General features: G+C 40.3%; 1 long non-coding RNA gene across 1 annotated transcript in view; it reads left to right on the top strand.

Annotated features, from left to right (window-relative positions):
- The first annotated feature begins 247 nt into the window (after positions 1–247).
- Positions 248–24,339, top strand: part of LOC120521063 — a 96,883-nt gene continuing 72,791 nt past the window's right edge. The window contains exons 1-2 of the long non-coding RNA XR_005631979.1: positions 248–962; positions 7,290–7,598. This is a non-coding gene — a long non-coding RNA (uncharacterized LOC120521063). The remainder of the gene's footprint in view (positions 963–7,289; positions 7,599–24,339) is intronic.

The raw sequence follows: 24,339 nt of genomic DNA on the forward strand, positions 1-24,339 counted from the left end.
TATAAGGGAAGGTTTCGCCCTCAGTTTCTTTGGAGGCTCAACCGTGGGGACAGCGCGCACCGCCCGGTATTTGAAAGGCAAAATGAGTTGGTCCACTGACAAGCGGGCCCCCTCAGTCTACTGGTCTGGGATGATGGCTCTATGTCTTTTTATATGTCTGTAAGTATTGTTTTGTTTTGTATGTCTGCATTATATGTGTTTGATTATTATAGTTGATTAAGTAAATAAAATAGAATTATTGGACCTCTTCTCTCTGATTCTTTGCCTACTTATGTTCTAATCCCTGGAACCATTTTCCCGCAACAAAACAAGCTGATATGACTTCATCAGTGCGATATCAAACAAGAAGACCGTGAAATACTAAATACTTAATGAGTTCTTTACCTCTTGATTTCTAGTATTCTGACTTTGTTTCTTTAGGGTTTTGACTGTAGTAGTTGATCATGTGATGACCTTCATGCAGACTTACAAACATCCAACATTTCTGACTTGTATTTAAGTTATAATTTAATGGAGAGACTGGTCTCATTAATCCAAAAGTGTCTGTTTTTTCACTTTTAATTATCTTGCTTTGGAGAGCAGAAGCCCAATCCAAAGATTAAATTTAATAAAAATTGTTGTTTCACTTTGACTGACATTTGTTGTTGTTCTCATTATTGCTCTTCATGCTCGGCTGTAAAGTTTAATGAATTGTAAGAAGTCTTAGAATGGCGTGATTCTTGTGATGTCTCAGTTTTAGTTCTGAAGTGGAGATTTATTGGTGTGGAACTAAAAAGGTAAAATACAATTAAGAAATTTGAACGTGTGTGCTTGTTAAATGTTGACAGTATTCAGGTTCATGTGTTGTCTTCCTGATTTCAATCCCATTTACATCTCACGTACGCTTCTTTTTATTTTAGGTGAAATGACATCAGTTTGAATGTGTCTCCGTCTGCTTCTATTATCAGCATCTCCTACTCGTGGTGAGTACTGAATGTATTCATTCAAACAGAATTAAAGCATTGCATTGTCCACAAAAATAAAAAGTCTAAACCGTCCCACCCTACCTTACCAAGTGATCTGGAGTTTCAAATCGTGTAAACTAATAAATAAAGGATGGGTTCCAAGGGTAGATAAAAAAGAAAGCTTGGAAATGTAAGATTTTACAGCATCAGCCACAGCCACCCCACAGACTGAGTAATTTAGCAGAAGTATTGTTAATTATCACAGTAGACAGTTCTAATTGAATGAATTAAGCAGTGAAACAGCACAGTGTTGAATAGTCATCACTGGGCCTTGCTGAGGACTCCACCGTCTCTAGTTTTGATATAAAACCTTTAGGTCTGAAGTGGGTACAACATCGCTAAGATTCACAATGCTGCAAGGACAGCGATTTGTTTTTTTGTTTGGGACCCCAGGAACCCATCCAGCCTCGGCCCGACTCGTACCCCTCATGCACACAGCACCACAGCGTCTGAACAATGATCAACATGAGTATATTAAATAAAAAAATGAAGGAAAATAAAAGGAAACTGCATGGTGGTCCCTACTCACAGTCGTAGGCATTGGTCGACCAGTAAGCCTTTCATTGGTGTTAGATGCGTCACTCTGTTGTTTTGCCTGCGATAGCTCATGAAAGCAAGCGACAAAGCATCCACCAAATTCATTTTCACTGGGGCGCAAATCTTATTTGTCTTTGCCTTCAATGTCCCATTCACTCTTTCCACCATTCCTTGTGATTACGGATGATACGTACGGCCAAACCTGCTTGACACCTAAGATCTTCCTGATTTCTGAACAAATGCTGAACCCTTGTCTGAGCTCATCTCTGATGGACCGCCAAACCTTGGTGTGATCTCCATGTCACAGCTGTACCTGCTGCTTGATCTGGAGATGGAGTTGCCTCCACCCATGTGCTGAACCTGTCCATCGTCACCAGCAGAGATCTCTGTCTCCGCACCGTCCTTCTCATATCCACATAGTCGATTAACAGGGCCATCTGCTGTTGGTCTTTACCCTAATGGAGTAGAGAGTCCTTTTCTCACACTGTTATTTGAACAAATAAAGCACTCTGACTGAAACTTATCAACTGTAGCTTGAAAACAGGGAGACCAATATCCTTGTTTTTGTTTTTTTCCTTTAAATCTCTCTAATAATCCCCCCCCCCACACACCCATAAGCAATGGTCAGAACAATAACCGCTGAGTACACATCCGCATATGCAAGGAGAAACACTGTTAGAAAAAGTCTGCTGAGGGTGGTTATGGGAGTTGAGAGCAGGCCTGCTTGGGAAGAAGGGTGGAAAGCAGACACGAGGTTGATGAAGACTTTACAAACTTCAGAAGTGAGGGAATCTCGGAGGAGATCGTCCATCACTGAGAATATTCCTTAAACTTGGGGGTGGGGGGAAAGGCCACTTCAAGAAGAAGACTCAGTTTTTAATATGTACTGTAACACTCTGTAATAAGTGCCTTATCAATGGCTTCATTCCTGGGGACTTTACCTGGGAAACGCTTGTGTGACAAGCTCAGCCTTAACCACCTCAGACTTACCTTCGGAGTGCCCTTCTATGGTGGCTCAAATTAAATCAACCCAGCAGTGCAGTTTCACAGCACACAGAACTGAGAACAGGGTAAAGATTCAACTGAGGTGTATATGACAGAAACAAACAAACCAACAAATGTGAAATGTTCTGTGTCTCTCATTCTGGTCGTTGGCTGCCTTTGAAGGTCTCTCGAGCTACGGGCGTTTGTATGTTAAGCACACTAAATGGGTGCCTAAGGATTGTTAGGAGCTTAAAACTTGACCAGAAATGAGCCAAAAGTCAAACTGAGCAAGTTGTTTGAATGAAGTGAAGAAAAGCAAAGGAGAAGATCAAGAGACCCCACCAAAGAATACAACCGCTACGGGCTACTTGGTCTTAGAAACTAATTAGCAGGTTGTTGTACCCTGTTAGCCATAATGGATGCAATGACAAGTCCAGCAAAATGACGCCTTTTAATGGCTAACTAAGCAGATTACAGTATCAGCTGCTGTCAAAGCTTGCATGTTGTAATCTTTTCAGTTTGCCAATAAAAGGTGTCATCTTGCTTGTCTTCTCATTGTAAGCTAATTAACGCTAAGAATGACATTGTTTGGGATGTCCACCAAGGGATACTGAATATGCTGTGTGCCACCATATTTATACTGGAAATAAATGGAAACGTGATGACAAAATGGTGACAAGGAAAAAAGAAAACTCAATACCCTTTAAACAAAACTGTTAGAAATCAAAGCTCCACATATGACAACTCCAGTCAGACTCGAGCACACATACGTATGCCATTCAGATCAGATACTACTCTGTTATCCTCGTGTCCTCTCTTATGCTCCCAGCAGACCAAGAGCTCTAACAGAGCCGTATGTTGTTATGGACTGCATATTCCTTCACGCCTTTTGAAAGAGTTTTATTGGGTAAAGTTCAGTCTGTTTGAACTCTGCTGTCCCCAGTAGCTGTGTGTTTCACACTCCTAAACTGGTCTCCTCCTTCTGCGTTGGTCTAGTTCTATTATCTAAGCCGCCATCACAGTGGTAATACCAGTTAATACGCACTTCAGCCTTCTTGGCAAACCACTGAACGGCTTGATTTTCATGTTTCATCACCCATTCGGTAGCAGAAACCCAAATGTTAGGCAGCCTACGTTACTTGTTTGTCAGTCAGAAATCTTCTGAGTTTGGGAGACCACCGTCACCCACTTTACTTTTTCACATGAGCAGTTCAGAGTGTGCTCTTCCAAAGTGACTTCCTTCTTGTCAGCAGTGCTGCTAGGATGGGCTCTTGATAAGCCTGCCCTGGAAACAGCAGAGTCAGAAGGAAACTCGGGGACTTTAGAGTTCGTTGTCAGATCTTACAGCATTAAAACCATGAAGAGTGCAGGCCTCTGTCATGAAACTCGTTAAGGGGACAGAGGCAACTCCTTACAGAAGTGATGTCACTAGACAGATCTACATTAGACGTGACCTGCTGAGTGAGATGCTGGAGACTTTCTGGTGTCCAATCAGGACTCTAAATGACTGTTTGCTCTCTTACTTGTTGTGTTTGTCTTTTTATTGGTGAGTTTCTCATTCTGTATGTACAAGTGGTACACAATTATGATAAAGTTAATATTTGATGAATGTTGCCTTTGAATATGATTATTAATTTCAATTAACCGTATTACAATGAATTGCTTTGCGTTAACTAAATGAATTTTCTCATTTTTATAACAGTTTAACTTGCTATGCGTTTCCCCCCCAGCCCATATTTCAGCTGTGGTCACTAGAGGGCGCTATTCCACCAAACTCCACTGTTTCATGCCAGGTAAAAATAAATGTAAAGACAAATCTGTTCTTTTAGGAAAGAGTTTTACTGTGGAGGTACGTCATGCGTGTCTGGTACCACTGTATGAATCAGATACTCTCTCTGCTAGCTTACTGCTACTTGCTGTACGTTATTACCTCACCATATGTATCCATGCAGACCAAACTCTGCACAAGCAAAGACAGTCGACAATGAGCACAGCTCAGAACAGTTAGTTAGTCAGGCAGTGGTTAAAAGACATCACAGCTTAATGGTAAATTCGACAAGAAGCCAGTGGTTTAGTTACAGTTTCTCAGCGTAGGGTGCCAGTCACTGGCACAGTCTGTTGGCCCTGGTGTCATTGTCTCTTTAGATATCTACATGCCCACCTCAATACCCTTCATTCAGCACATAAGGAACAAGACCACTTCGGCCAAGGGGTGACTAACGATTGACCTTCCATGGCTGAGGGTATTAATGACCTGACACGATGATTCTTGCAGCAGTCTGTTTTGAAATGCGCTCCTCTGATATTAGTGTACCGCGTCAGCCGTATTTGTAATTCATTAATAAACGGCTAACTGTCCAGGCCTAGTATATACATGACTGACTGTCTATCTACTTGGTATGTTAAGTGCTGTTGAATGTGCTGGGATGGCCAGTGCTGACTACACCTGCTGTTGTCTACTGATAAACGTTTACCAGGCTGACAAATTCTAAAACTGCGTCTGTGGAATTCAGTTTCCACTCCAAGGTCGATCACAGTCCATGTGGGTAATAATGTGATGGCAACCTCCCTGAAGAGAGAGGGTCTGCTGTTGACGTGTAATTTTGATGTGCTGTATATTCTGTTCAGCCCTGAAATACGTCCTGTATTATAACTGAAGTACCGGCCATTGTTATCTATTTGTACATTGGCAGATTTTTCAGTGTTTTATTCTAAATCTCTTGTCTTTTCTGCTGTCCCATCTGTTATCTTCACTACTACCACTTCATCAATGTCTGTGCTCTCATAATTTGACCATTTCTTTATTTTCTGTAATGTTGGATTCCTACACTTTCTTGTATTCCCCAGTTTTGTGTGGTTTCACAAATAGCGGTGTAGTCCACCGTTAATAAACTGAATGAATCCATGGACCACAGAAAGTACCTGTAATAGGTGGTCCAGAGGTAATGGGGTTCAGAAAGATCACTGCAGGTCTCCATATGACAAGGCACAGCCGCAGTGTCAGTGTGTGATGATGTTATAAAGATGATTCGTTCTCATTTCTCTACTGTATTTGAAACACTGACTCATGCACTATAAAGTTGCATTTCATTATTTTTAATTATGACTTATCATTATCACCCTAAGTAACAACGTACAGCTTTAAGATAGCGTTGCTTTTCTCGATGATCGATACAAATGTGCCATCAGTTCACTTCAGAGTGATTGTCGTGTGTACACAATTAAATCAAATTCCAGTCTGCAGGTTTTGCCAACATTCCTACCCTTGGCCAATGACCGGACTTTCACTCTGTTTGCTTTGTATAATAAAACCACAGAATAGCCGGTAGTTATGAGTGAAATCACTCCAAATAATATTTAGACTTGAGTGCTTAAGCAAGTTTGTCAGCCCTTGGCGCTTATTTTTTGAAAGTCACTGTGCACGGCAGAAATTCAGGATGGGACAATGGCAAATACCCCATAATATTAAAAGGTTGACGACAGATCCAAGCAACTATAGGCCAGTACATATAACGTACATCACAGGAAAATGAATGGAAGGAATAATTAAGGATGAGATTGAGCAGCAGATTTACTGAACAGTCAGCGTGGGATTAGGAGAGGCAGGTCGTGTTTTATTAACATGCTGGAATTCTGAGGAAGCAGCAAAAGGGTTTGATCAAAGTGCACCTTGGGATTTGATTTATCTTGACTTTCAGAAAGAATCTTTATAAGGTGCAACATGAGAGGTTGGGCATCAAAGTAAAAGAAGTGGCTGATCAGGGTGTCGCCAGTAGATGAAGGCAGAGTTGACTGAAACACAAGGATCCTTATCAGAATAGGCCGAGGGGTGCTCCGTATTTTTAACATCTATAAATGATTTGCATGGGAATGTAAGAGAGAAGCTGGTTTAGTTTGTAGTTGATATCAAGATAAGTGGATTGGCACGTAGTCTGAAACTCATTAAATCATTACAGAGGGACTTGGGCAGATTTGTGGACAATGAAACACAATGTCTGTGGCTGGAAAGTTATTACATGTAGGAAGTAAAAATGTTAGGTTTGAATCTAACAATCGTAGGTCTGAAAATTGAAAATATAACAAAGATTTCACTAAGGTATCAACTGCCGGGCAGTGTTCAGAAGCCTTTAAGAAGGCTAACCGAATGTCAGGTTATATAGCGCCTTGATGTGTGGAGTACAAGTCTGAGAAGGTTAAGCTGAAGCTTTATAACACACCGGTGAGGCCTCGTCTGGAGTTCAGTGTGCAGTTTGGTCTCCGGCTACAAAAAGGACAGCGCAGCACTAGAACAGGTCCAGAGAAGAGCAACGAGGCTGATTCAGGGCTACAGGGGATGAGTTGGAAAGATTATAAGAGTTGAGCCTTTTCAGTTTAAGCAACATAAGATCAAGAGGTGACATGATTGAAGTGTTTAAAGTTATGAAGGGAATTAGTACAGTGGATCGTGGTGGTGACTTTAAAATGAGCTCAGGAAGAGCACGAGGACACAGTTGGAAACGTGAGGGTAAATTTCACACAAATATTAACAAGTTTTGCTTCACAGTGGGAAGCTGTGACGGTCAGTAAATGTGGAGCCAACCCAATGTTCCCTCGTCTCTCCCAGGAGCCTCTTAAAACCCATTAACTTGAGTAAATATCTTTGGCATATTTTGAATTTGCGCCCCACCATTTCCATTTTCTTTTTGTTCAGTTTTTCACTCATTTGATGTACTTTAAAGCAGCTCATCGTCTCTCTTTGACTTTAGTTTGTTTCCTTTATTTCAGCTGATGACTGCCTTACTGCCATCACTGGGGAGGCAGTTGACATTCCCCGCTCTTTGATCACTTCTTAAAGAAAGAGGACATTTCATTTGAATGGGCAATATCTGAAGGTCTCGTCGTTCATACATGTATCAATGGAGAGGACCATCTGGAAAATCGGGACCCCCAGCTCCATATCGGGACTGCCACATGGCGACTTCTCCCCGACGCGGTCTAATGTGTTAGTCAGTGATGAGCTGGAGTTTGTACGTCGTTACGGCAGAGCCGAGGGGCGCAGCTGACGTCTGTCTGAGAGCTGTCTTCAGATCGCAGGTAAGCAAGTCTGACCATGTAAGTACTGTACGTCCTGTGGCCATCAAGCTTGGTGTTCTTGAAAAGCGGAGCCTGTGACCTGCCTGGTGTGTGTGTGTTTGTGATGTATGAGTAACAGGAGGAAGAAGACGACTGTGTGTCAGACAGCAGCAGCAGCAGCAGTTGTTGTGTTTGTCTTTATTATATGCATCACGGTGTTTGTTGGACGTCATCCTCACACACAGTGAGCGTTATGATATTTCATTTTCATAGACCTGTTGCTAACCAATGCAAATCTAAGCCCAGCAGTGCCACAAACCAGTAATGTGTGCTGCGCAGCTCCCTTTGTCCTACTTCTTTATTCTCACATCTTAAATATTTTTGAAACACCATTACGTGTCCCATTCACTTTTAGAATCCTTCTATAAAAAAGCATTCGGGATTGCCCTTCCGTCCCGTGAGTGCTAGGCAGGCGCGGAGTTTCACACGCCCGTCCATTTTGCAATGCGATGGGATTTGTAGTTTTGTTTTCCAGGTAAAAGATGATTTTCTACTCCAGACTGTGCGATATCTTCTTCTTTCTTACTATATAAAAGCGGTCGGGATTGTCCTTCCGTCCCGTGAGTGGAAAGCGTAGCGGTATTCCGCTTATCACAGACTTACTACTTGAAGCTTGCGGTACGAAGCGACATGATGTGAGCAGAGTTCTGGTGCTCCCATCGTTCCCTTGCTTTTGTGCGCGATGTGCTGGAAAAATAGACAAAATGATGTCTCTGGAAATAATTAATGTTGATGGAGTACAAATGCCACACCACGTAGTAAATATCAGGGGGGTTCAAAAGGGCGACCTCAATATAGAAAAAAGTTTAAATTTCATCACAAAAATAACAAACTACGAGTATTAAAGTAATACTGCTCAAATGCAATATAACCAAATTAATGCGTTTGTATAAAATATCAAATTGATCTACATATTGAATTGCCTTAAGAAGTGGTCAACTTAAAAGTCGGTCGCCTTTAAAGGCGGGTCAGCCTAATACTATATTATTTTTTCTCAGCCCAATGTGTTAAGTTCATCTATTTTCCAGTTCCACCCTGGCTCCTGTAGGTGTTTAACAGTGGAAGTGGTAGATCTAAATATATAGCAACAAACATTTTGGCTAAGATGCTACTAAAAGAATGTGGGAATGATTTGATTTCTTAGTTATGGCTGCTGATTTAACCCTTATAGTTGCATTGCTGTGTTCAGACTGAAATGCGATAGAAAGCTACAAGGACAGAAGGGGTGACACAAGGAGGGCATTTAGCTCGGCTGGTGAGCCTGACTCATTTTGTTTGTTACGCATTGCTAATGTTTCGCCTTTAAATATTCTGTACTGAAGTCCCAATTCTTTCCTTTCCTTCTCAAATTTTGTAATATTAGTAAGTTTGTCCTAAGTTGTGTTACTGAGGTTGCAGAGGGGATGTGGGGCAATTCTTTATGTCCTTTTGAGGTAGTTGTGGTCATTTGGAGCATGATGTCCACACCCAAAGTGACAGGCAAGAAGGAAAAAATAAAATGAAGTGTCAGGTTTGTGAACCTAAATAAAGAAGAAAAGATAAACGCATTGAGAGAGAACAAAGCTTGAAGAAGCAGACGTAAAACAGCAGACGTATAGCCCCTCTCTCAGCCCATCTGTTGAAGCCCCTTCTGTCCAGCTGGTCCAAGTGGGGTCTTGCAGGGCCATAGACTACTTGAGCAACACCAGTCAGGAATCTGCCGTGGACAGGCCACTAGTCCATCTGTGAGCCCACTGATGTGTAAACCCATTTTCATATGCAATTCTTATTCTGATAATAGTAATAATTCTTGTTATTCTCAAGTACTCTGTTGAGCAGTCGCTGCGGCATACAGACACAAAAGTACAAGCACTTGAAACCTGAACCTTGTTCTTTTGCCGAACAATTGTCTTCGGTTTGAAACAAAAACTATTCGTTATCAAGTGAAGTCCTCGAATGTATGCTGGGAATCGGTTGGGTATTGGTCATTGTGGTAGGCTGTGAAGACGATGGGGAAAGCTGAAAATCATGGAATATGACATTTTAACTGAAATATTGTCAGCTCTAGTTTTAACAGCAAGGAAATGAATGTCTTGTGCATCTTCTCTGAAAGTCAGCCTTATTGTCAGCCCAGGGAACGATGAAGGCAGGAAAGGTTTATTTTTGAAGGCCATGTAATTGTTTAGCATTTGCATTGTTTTTGTTTAATTCCTTATAGTCATTGTGTGGCCATCTACACAAAGGAAACATCATAATAAATGTGCATAGCTTTGAAGAGTTTTAATATCATGAAATCCATGGCAGTCGTACTGATATTATACGTTGGTAGAGGCACTTCTATCAGCCCACTATATCTGCGTCTGATGTTATCAGTCAGGCCTTAGTGCTAATTCTCTAACCACTTAGCTGCACCTTTCAAAAGAATGTGCTGCTTATTTTTCAGCTTTTTCTCTTTAAAGTTTGGTCAAAGTTACAACTAGCTGGTCATCTAATAATAATAGTAATTCATCACATTTATATAGCACTTTTCTCAGTACTCAAAGCACTATCCACACAGGGAGGAACCGGGAAGCGAGCTCTCAATCTTCCACAGTCTCCTTGCTGCAAAGCAGCAACACTACCACTGCGCCACCTGTGAGAATCGTAAGACCGACGTATGGTCAGTGAAGTCCACAGAGTAAGTTATCTGAAAGGGAGGTATAAGGCTTCACTATTGGCTATCAGTATTATAAGGGAAAGCTGAATGACCGCTCAAAATAACCAATCGGATCCATACAGTAAGATGGCGGATGGTTGGTGCTGATTCTACAGTATAACGAGGGTGAGAGAAATGTAACAGGGTAGACAATACACTCTTTATACCAAGGACATCCTGACATGGAACCTACCATTTACCAGCTATAGGTATGGTTTTGGTCCAAAATGCCCAAACATATTGAGGAAGATTTTAGTACTTGTCTAGCCTCTCAGTATTATCTGTACTATCACAGGATGAAACAATAAAGGAGTCTTAATGAATAATCTGAAGTCAATTAACTGTCAAAACTAAAAATTGTGCATTGACACTAGAATTACCAGAGCCGGTGAAATAACTTGTAGATCTGGCCCACCTTAAATCTGCTCACACCTCTCCACCAGCGTCTTTTGTCCTCTAAATGTGCTGATAAAGACAAGCTGCAAGTAGCCGGCTATTCCATCCACGCAACGACTTAGAATGTGCGCAGACTTCTTCCAGCTCATGCCTTGATTGATTATCTGGGAGTGAAGTGGAGTTTTAGAGTGGAAATAATAGATCTTTATTTGAAACACACGCATTTCATGTGTGTTCCGTTTCTGCAGTAATCTGTGTAAACACATTGTTAAAACAAACGTTGTCATATTTTAGTAATAAATGTTACAAAATGTAGGCATAAACTATAAAATGTGCGAAGCCTGAAGTCCAAAGTTCAAATAAACACTTTCACAAAAGGTTCAAGAATGATACAACAGCTTCCATGGCGTACCGGTAAGATTTGCTGACTCCGAGGCTTGCCGTGCCTCACAGACCAGACTTTGATTCCCCGCTGGAGAGAAAATGTTGTTTTTTTTTTTTTTCTTTTTAACCTTCACCGCTCTGCCTGCCTACCTGAACTCCCCGTCTATCTATATAGTAGTAACAGTAATTTTATTATATAGTGGCTTCCCTGTCTGCCTGTCATATAGTGCCTTTCCTTCCTATCTATATATCTATCCCCTTAGCTGTTTTTTTATATATCTATTATACAGTGCCTATGAGTTTTTCATGATCTTCCACTCTCCTTTTGATCTTCATATCAGTAATATTTTCAAGGCTGCATTCATTGCTGTCTCTTACTCCCACTGAGACGCTTATTCCTGCTCTTAACAGCTCGTGACTTGACTGTTACAATGCAGTACTGTTTGTTATCCCTGCTGGGAGTCAACGTAGATTATAATATGTATAAAATTCAGCTGCAGGAGTGGTTACCCACTTTAAACTCTTGAGAGCACATTACTCCATTTTTAAAACTGCTTTGGCTCCCTTCCATATTCAATATAAACTTCTCCTTTTAGTGTTTAAGACTTCGGGGTCTGCTCCCACCAAACTTGTCGTCTTTAATTTCTCCCCATGCTCCATCACGTTCACTTCATTCTTCTGATTCTCTGCTATTAGCCATTCCGTTATGCAGACTGTGCACTGCGGGTGACGGGCCTTTTCGTGTCCCAGGGCCTTTGGAGCTCCGTGCATGTCATGTACCTCATGTTCTGTTTTTATATTCATGACTTTAAACCCTTTTCTCTTTTTAATATTGCTTTTTGTTGTTCTCATTGAATGTTTGATTTTATGTGTATTGTTGTGCAGTGGCTTTGGTTCTTTGAAAAGTGTTTTTTTATAAACGTCATTATCATTATAATAATAATTCTTTGCATTTATATAGAGCTTTTCTCACTACTCGGAGCGCTCAGCAATTGCGGGTTAAGGGCCACCTTGCTCAAGGGCCCAACAGAGCAGAGTCCCTTTTTTGACATTTACGGGATTTGAACCAGCAACCTTCGGATTTCCAGTGCAGATCCCTAAGCTCAGAGCCGGCACTCTGCCTATTATCATATTATGATTATTACCGTATTATTGTTAGGTGTAGTGGATGGATTGCTCATCCTTATTCCTTCTCCCCTCCATGCCTGTCACAAAGGGTCCTCCTCTGTGCAAAATGAGCAGGTGATCTGCAGCTGACCAGACTTTGTGGTCCAGCAGTACATGTGATGCTAATGTCTGGTCCAGCTGTGTCAGGTGGCTACTAGCAGACAGTGGGTGAGTACCTGCTAGCTCCAGTGCAGAGTCCTCAAACTGTGGTCCCACACCGCCCACCAAAGCATGTGCCCTGCTGTAGAGCGCACTCTGGGTATGTGAAAGATGCAATTCTGATGCCTGCACAAGTCCTCATGGGCGTTCACGAGCCATGGGGAACAACATTTGGATGTTAGTGGCCACCTTCTCAACAAGTTGTTTTAACTAACTGATAGGTTCAAATAATTTGACCAATTTCTGGAAATTTTAACTTTTGAGCATTTTTGCATTTTACATTTTTGTTTCTTTTTACATTTTACATGTCTGGAATTACAGTGTAACTGCCACTGGGGCAAGTTGGCTTCTACAACGCCCTACATAATGTTAGCATACATTTTGGTCACTCAGCACTTCTTCTACGTGGTACCCCCATTTCTGGGCACCATAATGGTTGGGACACAGCAGGTCTGTTAAATCCATTGTCCTATTTAGGACTTTATCACATATCCCCAGCATGCAATGACTGCTTGAAGTCTGGGAACCTCTAAAGCAGCCATCATCAGCTCCTGCTGGTCCCTTTACGTAGGTGAATATGTTCAGCAAGGTAACCTACTGATTCGCATCGGCTATTCCACCAGCTGTTTCCTGCCTCGGGGGTTCCTGTCATCTCCAGATTCAGATGGTGGTTGTGATGGGACTGAAGTGCTGCTGCCTGTGAGAAGGTGGAAAAGGTGCAACTCTCCATGAAGAAAACATCTGCTAGAGAGTCCTGCTCTTCAGTACCTGTATGTGTAATGATGTCAATGAGGTCTAATGATTCTTAGCCCTTAAAATCATCTTCTGCATATCTTAAAATAATTAATTACAAAGCTGAAGCCAACTAATCTGCAGGACGCTAAATCCTGGAATTAAACAGAACAAAAGATAGAGAGACCCGATTTTAAGGGCTCGTTGCATCTGAGGAGACGTCTGCTCTTCTGCCCAGGTCTGTAGGGGCCGAGTTTATAACGGAAGAGTCTGATGTGGTCGTTGTGAGGTAGAACATTTTTTAAATCGGAAAACATCGTTGTTCGTTTTTAAAAGGGAACTCGTTAACAACCAGGGCCGTTCACTAATAACATTTTTCTGTTTGAAAGCCTGTTAATGTCAGTTAAATGTAATTTCATGTACAATTAGAACTGCTTGTAGAATTACCATACAGCCAAATGTTTACTCGCCTGTCACTATGCTGAGAACACCGTGGTCTCGCCTATCAGTGGTTTCTTCAACTACAACATCCGTTTTATTGCCACAAATCTTTCAAACAACGGTGTCCATATGTTGTTCAAAGACGCGGGGCCAATGATTCTGACGAAGACTGCTGTCATTGTCTGGCAGCGCTCCTGCTTGATTAGAGTGTTTAATAAAGAAAGGACGCGTCTTCATCATTTTCATTTGATCGGTGTGTCAGACTCGCATGGCCACAAAGTCATCCACAAAGTGGCGTCCTGCATCTGATGATTTTGTTGTTTCCTCAGTTGTTACCTGAGAAGGAACACTTTTTGATTTTAATTTCTCGTTGTTCTTGAGATGGGTTTTAGATTTGACTTGGTCATTGCATCGATCTTTTCATGTCCAGTCTATGGTATGCTGGCAAAACTTGCAGAACAGACGTTCAGATTTGTAAAAGTCGCCTGGAAATTCCACACGTTTCCATTTTTAAATCTCAAATCCGGTTTTATGCATTTACTTCTGTGATTCCGTTCGTGTTTTTCTCGTCACGTAAATCATAAGGCTCTAGATTGAGCAATATAATAATAACTCTGTAAAGGACTCATTAACTCAATCTGTGCTGATCAAGCTACACATGTCACAAAAGCCACAAATGTTTCACACTGTTTGGAATCAACCACTGATTTCCTTGTTGAAATTGCTGTATGTATTAGGATTGAAGGGATATTTGAAACTCTTTGTTCCACTCTGCTGATTCTTGATGCTTTTGTTTTCCTACTCCACTTGCTGAACAAGCAGGCCCCCCAGCCTTAATGTTACTTGATTGTGTCTTTTGTAAGTTGCTTTGGATAAAAGTGTCTGCCAAGCAAATAAATGTGAATGTAATGTTGTGTACGAGGTGTGGCAGAAAAGTAATGAGATTGGCAACACTGCAAGAGATCTGGTAACGCTGCGCTGTTGTCCTTGATAGAGCACGTGTATCAGTACCCTCCCATAGCTCAGTGCGAGTTTCAACTCCTTCCGTTAACTACGTGATTTTTGTGACTGCTATTAGCGAAGTTGTGTTTTTGGTTGTGCGTCACGCAAAATGGAACAGCGGAATTTGGAGCAACGTTGTGCCATTAAATTTTGTGTTAAGCTTGGAGAATCAGCAAGTGTAACTATGGGGAACATTCTTTATCCCGAGCTCAAGTTCGCTGGCACAAATCATTTTTGGAAGGCAGAAAACACGTTGAAGATGAACACCATTCAGGAGGCCTTCAACCCGAAAACCAATGAAAACATCGAACGTGTGAACACTCTTGTGAGATCAGACCATCGTTTAACATTAAGAATGTTGAGTGAACAATTAAATTTGAACAGATTTACCGTTCATCAAATTTTGACTGAACATTTGCACATGCGAAAGGTCTGTGCCAAAATGGTGCTGAAAAACCTCACAATTGAGCAGAAGGACAATCGAAAAAACAAGTGTCTTGATCTTCTTGACAGAATCGCCTCAGTCCGAGTGACTTTTTCCTTTTTCCTAAACTGAAAAATGTCCTCAAAGGACGTCATTTCGGGATTTTAGAAAACATCCAAAAGAGTGTAACGGACATGCTGAAGACCATACCGGTTGAAGACTTCCAGCGCTGCTACCAACAGTGGGAACAACGTCTCCATCGGTGTGTAGCTGCCCAAGGGAACTAACTACTTTGAAGGGGATGACATTGATGTTTGAAAAAAATAAAAACTTTGGTAAATAAAAAATCAGTCTCATTACTTTTCTGCCACACCTCGTACACCCTGAGAAAGGAGAAAGTAGGGTGAACTGACACCTTTTATTGGCTAACTAAATAGATTACAAATGCAAGCTTTCGAGGCAGCTAAGGCCCCTTCATCAGGCGAGGGGTAATTTGTAATCTCTTTAGTTAGCCAATAAGAGGTGTCATTTCACCCTACTTTCTCCTGTCTCAATCTATGGCTAACACGGTGCAACACTCTACTGTATGTAGTTGATCTTAACCATGTGTTTTTATTAATGTCTTGTGCATCGTCTTTTCGTTCTGCAGCACATCTCGGATGTTCTGCTGAATGACAAATAAAATTAAATAGAATAGAATACTGCTATGTACAACCAAGACATTAGATTGTTCCCTATAAATTGTTCATGTTTCATTCTGTATGGACTTCTGATAATTTTGGTTCAATTAATTCATTTTTAATAGTCGTTTTGTCATGTTTATTTTTAGTTTATCATGTGTACATTGTGCTATTTTTTGCTTATGTTTAATTTATTTTGCATATATTCATAAGAGTCTGGGAGAGTTTATAAGGGCTTAAAATATATTGTGAGCAGGGGGGCTGTTCACACCCCTAGAGGATACGGACGCTCTTCTAAAAAATGCTGAAAGACTTCCTTCACATTGCTCCCTTCATTGCTGGGCTTACTTGCGGCTGCTTTGTTGCGCGGTGCTTTGTATACTTAAAATCTCGAACAGCACCTATTGATTTTTGATGGTTTACTTCTCTCTCTCTCTCTCTGACATTCTCTGCTCCTGACGCACACTCCTTTGAAGAGGAGGATATGTTTGCATTCTATTAATTACTAGCAAAATACCCGCGCTTCGCAGCGGAGAAGTAGTGTGTTAAAGAAGCAATGAAAAAGAAAAGGAAACATTTTGAAAATAACGTAACATGATTGTCAATGTAATTGTTTTGTCACTGTTGTGAGTGATGAGTGGTGTTGTCATATATATATATATTTACACACATACACATAAACATATATATATATACATATCTATACATATACACATATATACATATATATATCTACATATATACATACATATATATATCTACATACATATACATACATACATATATTAACATATATATACATATACATATATTAACATATATATACATATACATATATTAACATATATATACATATACATACATATCTACATATATACACACACAGCTATTTCGTATCAGTGCAATACGCTGCTTGTTAAAACGGATAACTCCCGCTCTTACGTGCAAGTCTGCGTGGATATTATGAACTATCGTATTTGTTCAAGTTCTATTTAAATTTTAAATAGAAGGAATTTTTATTTAGTCGACAGAAATATCTTTGGTAGGAATGGTAAAACAGACAGGAATATTATTCCTGAATAAATCAACTCAAACCTTAAACAACTTATAATATTTTGCTCTCCATAAAAATATATCCTGTCTAAATTATACAAGTTAGAAATAAAGTAAACATTAAAAGAACAAACATTCAAATTTCTTTACTCTTATGTAATTTTATATAAAAATAAACTTAGATTTTAAATATCCCAAAAGATTTTGCTCTCCATAAAAATATATCCTGTCAAAATTATACAAATTCAAATATGAACATGCTGCATAACAAAACCTGTAAATATAAGTAAAATGTGTTCTTTTCAGCAATAACAAATCAAATCATTCAGTTGTCTTTGCTCAGATGTCATTTTAGAGCTGGATGCCTGGCATCTTTTTTTGGCCCAGGTTCGTTTCTGTTTGCTGTGAGGTTCTGTGTTGTGGAGATTCTCAGGATGGATTGCAGGTGCTCATCAGTGAGGCGACTCCTGTGTGCTGTTTTGTTAGTCTTTATCACTAAGAAGAGCTTCTCACACAGATATGTGCTACCAAACATGCACAAGGTTCGAGCCGCATGTAGACGGACTTTTTTTTCTTCAAAGTCACCAAAGCGCCGTGCAAACTCAGTGCGCTCGTTTATCAGCAAAGTGCGTGTTGGGAACACCATAGTGACGACTTGGTTTAACATTACTTGGCAACAGGGAAAGTGGGGCAAGGTGTACTGGTGCATTTGTGTCTCCCATAAAAGCAGCTTCACTTGAAATCACTTTGTGATTGTGCACGTTAAAAACGTCCGCTGAAGTGTCAGATTCTTATTTAATTATTCTGCTTTCTGTATCTTCTGCATTGCATTCAGGTTACCCTGATGTTTTGTCTCATAGTGCCGTCTTAGATTAAATTCTGTAATTACAGCCACATTAGCTCCACAAATGAGACACACGGGTTCAGTAAACATATACTCAGCCTCCCATCGCTTTTTAAAGGCTCTATTTTCAGAATGAACTTTTCTCTCCAGCATCGTGTGAGCTAGCTTCGTAATAACTTGCAGCATCATAAGCTAGACTTGATTAACGCGTAAGTGTTCGGCAAGGCAGCTGAAGCGCTGCATTATGGGATCTGTAGTTTATTGTGTTACCAGCGCTTCATATACCTGGGCCATTAATAACAATAATACAGTATATAAAATGATCTCGGGCGGATATAATTACACGCCGGGCGGATGTGGCCCGTGGCCCTTGAGTTTGACAAATATGGACTAAATAGAACTTGAAAAGATATATTTTTGAAATGTGATCGCGCAATTCAGATAGAGTTGACGCCACTACAGCCTGCATGCCTCAATAAGTCATCCTCCCCTCACTCTTACTTTTTTACCGTTCATCTAATGAATACACTGAGTATGGCTTTACCAAAACAATCATTGATGGCGAATAAAGTATCCATTATTCGAGTATGTAGATCGGGATATATATATATATATATACATATATATATATATACCAGCGTATCATGAGAAGTAGTGTGTTAAAAAGCTAGAAAAGAAAAGGGAACATTTTAAAAATAGCGTAACATGACTGTCAATATACAGTATTTGTTTTGTGAGTGTTACTGAGTGTTGCTGTCATCAAGGATTTGATTATCATTATTTCTTTCAATCAGGCTCGTATTTGTAGGATGTGTTGTGTTCAAGTTACATTCCGTGTTTGTCAATCGTTGTAAAGATGACAGGTTTCTTTCATCGATTCGTTTCTTACTGCATCAATAAACAGCTCGTCTTCTTCTTTATCTGAGACCTGACACACTGCATGCACGGTTTTTTTACACTGTCTTCCTTTAGCGGGACATTGACTTTTCCACCGTGTGCTTTGTTTCCGCAGTAGCTGGATTTATGAATTTGCTTATCAGGCGCTTCATATTTTTGCTGCCTTTTCAATTGTGTAATTCGGTTTTGTTCAGCGCTCTTTGGAACTGTTGCCTTTTATCTCTGCACTCGTCAGTTCCGTGAGCCGCTTCGGTGTACATGCATCGAAGGTTCCCAGCTGTGCTGGTGCCATCTCGTGCAATGTCCATGGCTGTATTTAATGTTACCTTAGTCCTGGCACTTAAAACTTTCTCTCGCAGTTTCGCTGAGTTTGTGTCAAACACCACCCTGACCATCTCATCTTCCTCTCCATAAGCACAGTCCTTCACCCGTGAATATTTAGTGGGAGTTTGCTATTGGCTGGCGCTGACGGACGGCCTTATATGGGCAGGCACTAAATTACAAGCGCCAGCGGCAGCCTGTCTATGAACTTAATTTAAAGTGTAGGTTTACATCGTGCTTTGTTTCGAGTAGCAGAACTCATGAATATGGTTGTATATGTCACTCGCTTCGCTTCTTATTGTTTCGCTGCCTTCTCAATTATATAATGCATGTTTTCTTCAGCGCTTTTTGGAGGTCTTCCTGGTTTTCTATGTACTGCGTGATTACGTGGGAGGCGTGATGATGTCACACGAAACTCCGCCCCCACGGTGTTTAAGCTCATCTCCATTACAGTAAATGGAGAAAAACAGCTTCCAGTTATGACCATTACGCGTAGAATTTCGATAAAAAACCTGCCCAACTTTTGTAAGGAAGCTGTAAGGAATGAACCTGCCAAATTTCAGCCTTCCACCCACACGGGAATTTGGAGAATTAGTGATGAGTGAGTGAGTGAGTGAGGGCTTTGCCTTTTATTAGTATAGATGAGGCAGAACTGTCATCTGTCTTGTCGTGGAGCACAGTTTAAACTTTTGAAAAAGAGACAAGTGTTTGTATATGCAGTGTTTTGAATAAAGTTCCTGTCTCTACAACCTCCTGTGTTTCTGTGCAAATCTGTGACCCAAGTGTGACAATATAAAAATAAGCATAAACATAAACATATGGTTTTTACTTCAAGGATGTTCACCTTTCACTGGGGTTTTCGAACGCAACCCCCGTGATTGAGGAGGGATCGCTGTACTCTGCTAGGCTGTGGCATTTTAAATGATGACGACAAGTTGGTTCTAAGGGGCACAGTGTGTGCTAAGAAAATATCCCCTACCCCATTGAACCATTGATAGAAGGTAGAGTGGATCCCTGCTTTTATGTTGTTGACAACAAATTCTGACCCAACCATCTGAATGTCGCAGCTGAAATGACATTCCTCACACCATTCAGTCTTCTATTGTCCAATTTTAGTGAGCACATGCAAATTGTAGCCTCAGTTGCCTGTTCTTAGCTGACAGGAGTGTCACCTGGTGTTGTGTTCAGAGATGCTATTCTGCATACCTCAGTTGTAATGAGTGCTTATTTGAGTTACTGTTGCCTTTCTATCTGCTCAAACCAGTCTGGCCATTCTCCTCTGACCTCTGGCATCAACAAGGCATTTTGCCCAGAGAACTGCTGCTCACTGGATATTTTCCCCTTTCTGACCACTCTCTATAGACCCTAGAGATGGTTGTGCGTGAAAATCTTAGCAGATGAGCAGTTTTTGAAATACTCCGAGCAGCCTGCCTTGCACCACCAGCCGCATCACATTCAAAGTCACTTCAATTCCCTTTCTTCCCCATTTTGATGTTGGATTTGAACTTTAGTAGGTCGCCTTGACAAGGTCTACACGCCTAAATGCATTGAGTTGCTGCCATGTGATTGGCTGATTAGATATTTGCGTTAATATGCAGCGGAATCAGTGTACCTAATAAAGTGGCCAGGGAGTGTATTAGCAGATTCAGGATGGCATTACTTTGAAATCATAACTGAAGGACCTCTGGGCTGGAATTCCCCAAAACAACAAACCTTAGCAATTAACACACCTTTTAAATGCTTTTTTCTAAAAAAATGGAGGAAGCGGATTCTATTCCCTTTTTTTATTTTATATAATTTTATGTATTAAAACATTGTATTTAATTTATTAAAAGCAAAAAACATTCCATACATGCAAGTCAAATTTTACAAAACTAAGTTTAAATCAAATCAATCCCCATCCATTAGAAAGCAAGTTAGGCCAACAGAGTAAAACTTTAATAGTAAGAAAAATAAAGAAATACATAATAAGTCCTTGTTTCGCTTAGGAAAGACTGTAATTAATCTTTGACGAAAAGTTTCTGTAAAAGCTTATCTCTAACTTCTGTAAACGTTGCTGATAAAAGGGGAGCTAACTTAATTGGCTTTTTTTTTTTTTTAATATATATAAAATTCAGCAGGGTAGCCATCGGGGCCTGCTGCTTTCCCTCTCTGAAGTGACTTTATCGCATCTAGTAATTCTGATAGTGTCGGACATTTATCCAATTCCTCTGCACTGAGTATCTATTTGTGGTATCTGTAATGCATCCAGAAACACATTAGGTTGTGTCTTATCCTCTTTAAATTGAGTAGAATATAAGAACTAAATGTATGCATTATATTTTTATGGTCAATGATTTTGTCTCCGTCTGTTTTGGTGATTGTTCGGATTGCATTGTGAACTTCCTGCTTGTGAACTTGTTGAGCTAAGATCTTATTAGCCTTCACTCAGTATTCATAGTAATGATGTCTTGATTTACAAATGAGTTGTTCTGTTTCTTTTGTTGTTGAGTGGTTGAGTTCTGTGTGCAGAGCCTGTCTTCCTATGAAGTGCCTCATTCGGACACCTGCCATGTTCTTGATCTATTCTGGTCATTTCACTGATTACCTCTGATATGTTCTTGGTTTCCGATTCATTTTTTTTGGGACAGATATGAAGTAGTTTGTCCTGTTATTCTTCAGAGTTTCCCAGAGAGTTCCTGCGGAGACCACTGAGGATATTTTTGACTATATAAAAAAAAAATGATTTGCTTGGATATAAATTCTGTGCAGTTCTCGTCTGCTCATCAAAGTGGGTTAAGATGTCATCTGTGAGATAAGTATGTGGGGCATAATGATTTAAGCTCCATGATCAAAAGGGCATGGTTGGAGTGGAGATTACAATAGCGTCGTACTTACAAGATTTAAAGGTAAGCAAGAAATTGTTCTCTACAAAGAAACAATCAATTCTTGAGCACCAGTGGTGCCCTGGTGAGTAGAAGGAATATGCTCTTGAGTTTGGGTTTAGGTTTAGAAATCTGCAGGGGTCTGATAAGTTGTGGTCAGTCACAAACTGTGTAATTGTCTTTAAAGTGTTAGGCCTCCTGTCACAGGGACAATGACATCTATCTAGGTCTGGATTTAAAACACAAAGTCCCCAGCCGTTATAATTTTATGAGTGTTCACATTGGGAATGAATGCAGATACGTTTTGGATGAAGGCCCTATCATCCACATTGGGTGCGTAGATATTTATCAAAATCACTTTATAGTTAAATGAATTACCCAAGACGATCACATATCTCCCTCAGGATCAGATACCACATCTGATACTACAAACGAGACTGTTCTCTGTGTAAGAATTCCCTCACCTCTAGTTTTCTTTGTAAAGCTGGACCTGATCCTTGCTTAATGAGTGGGGTTCCTGTAAAAATACTATTTTAGCATTTAGACCTGTTAGGTGAGAGAATACTTTCTTTCTCTTCAATTCGTGATTGAGACCTTTAACATTTCATCTTAAAAAGTTAACTGTCTGGTCTTGGAGACGTTGCTTCTGAACTTTTGTTGACATTTTTTTAGTCTTATTTAATAAAGTACTATCTTAAATTAAGATAGCTTTGACCTTAATTTCCAATTTTTCCAGGAGTTATTGCAATAAAGCCTATTGTTACATTGGCTCTTACAATTATAAGGATTAAAAGGATAGATTAGAAATATCTTGCTGTCTTTCTGTTCTCCCCCCATTTTGCTTCCCCTTGTGTTGTTAGACCGCACTTGACAAAGTCCCAGTCCTCAGACATATTCCTAGAGACGGAGCACGTCCAGAACAAAACAAGCCCCCCAGGAGCGGCCTATATGAATCAAAATAGAGATCTATTGACAATACAGTCAAAATACTATAAGCATAAGCATAAAATATAATCTTCAGTGTTCTCCCCAGAAATTTTTTCCAGCCGGGTAGCATAAAGTAACCAAGCGGGACGGGGAAATTTGGTGGTGCAGAATATTAAATGTGCACTATTTTTATTAGTTTAATTATTATTAATTATTTTCCAATGCCCAATAAGACTTCCTTTTTTAAAGGTTTGACACTTGTGCCAGAATATTTTTATTACATTTAAGAAGTATCCAATTCAAGATCCTTCATCCCTAGCCAAAATTTTAAATAATAATTGTTATGACATAAACCACGAGGCACAAGTATTGTCACTGTCGGGAAGAAAAGTGAAAACAATGGAAAAAGTATGGGAAACCTAAAGAAAAATAAAAAGCAATATTTTTCAAAGCCAACTTGCATATGCAGAAGGTGTCTTCAGTCAAGTATTAATTCTTCTTTTCTTCGTAGAGGCCTAGTTGTCTGCAGCTTCCCATTATCAAAGCCCACATGATCGGGGACCTCCAAGGAGATCCGCATGAGATTATTTAGCGTGCTTTGATTCATTCGATTTCTCAAACATGTCTTGATCCTTTTAAGGGCAGAAAGCCCCCTTTCACATTCAGCTGTGCTCACTGGGATCACTAGCCCAACATGAGCTGGTTTTGGCTAAATGTGGAAACGACTCTCTGAGCTCTGATGTCATTGCCATTTTTAGTAAAATCTGTTTTGGACTGAAGTCTTTGTATGATTGACTTCTGATCATTTTTGACACAACTGTCCATTCTTGCCCCCTGCTTTCATATTTGAAAATTTGAGAGATACCATTTTTGGAGTAATGATCGAATAGAATTTCAGCAGACTTGCTTGAATCGTGAGTTTCTGCATTGAAAACGTTTGAAAAGCTGGAAATAATTGGCATGTCGGGGAATCTTGCATCTAGGTGCTTGACCACTGTCTCTAGGTATTTATCATATATTGCAGTTTTGAATGACCTCACATCACTCTGTGTATAAACAATGCGGAGATCTGACCATTCTTCTGCCAGGCAATGATGAAGGCTTTGAAAATATTTCCGAGGAGTGTCTTTCAACTCCACGATGGACAATTTTTGGCAAGCAAAACTGGCTCAGTTTCGGTATGATTGACATCTTGCCTTTGCCAAACCTTAGGTAAGTTAGACAACAAAGGTCATACATCTGAAAGCATCATCAGAGAGGAAACTGAATTATTAGTTTTAATACATCTGCTTAATCCTTCAGCTGTGATGTCATTTCGTTCAGTGGCCTCAGCTATGGCACACATCATACACTGTCGTAGTGACTGTACTGCAGAGTCCTGAGACAGCCATCTAGTATCACTGGCCATTTGGATTTCCGTTAAACCGGCCATCCTAAGTAAAGAATTTTGTTAGAAATAGAACAGCTGCCTTAAAGTGTCGGTCAGTTGTGTTAAATAAGGTACAGCAGCTGCTGCTTGGTGCCATTGCAAGGGCCATTCTGTGGTTTACACGGTGGCAGTTGACCAAGAGCCCAGATGTTTTATCTTTAAGCAGTTTTGCCACACCATTGTGTTTCCCAGTCATAAGACGCTCCATCTGACCCTAGTCCAACCAGATTAGAGCGTCCATAGTCTTTCTGTGCGTCGCCTATAGTCTCCACTTTGTCATGAATCATATTGCGGGTTGATACAAACCT

Source organism: Polypterus senegalus, chromosome 2 (genome assembly GCF_016835505.1).
Source record: "Polypterus senegalus isolate Bchr_013 chromosome 2, ASM1683550v1, whole genome shotgun sequence".
Lineage (NCBI taxonomy): Eukaryota > Metazoa > Chordata > Cladistia > Polypteriformes > Polypteridae > Polypterus > Polypterus senegalus.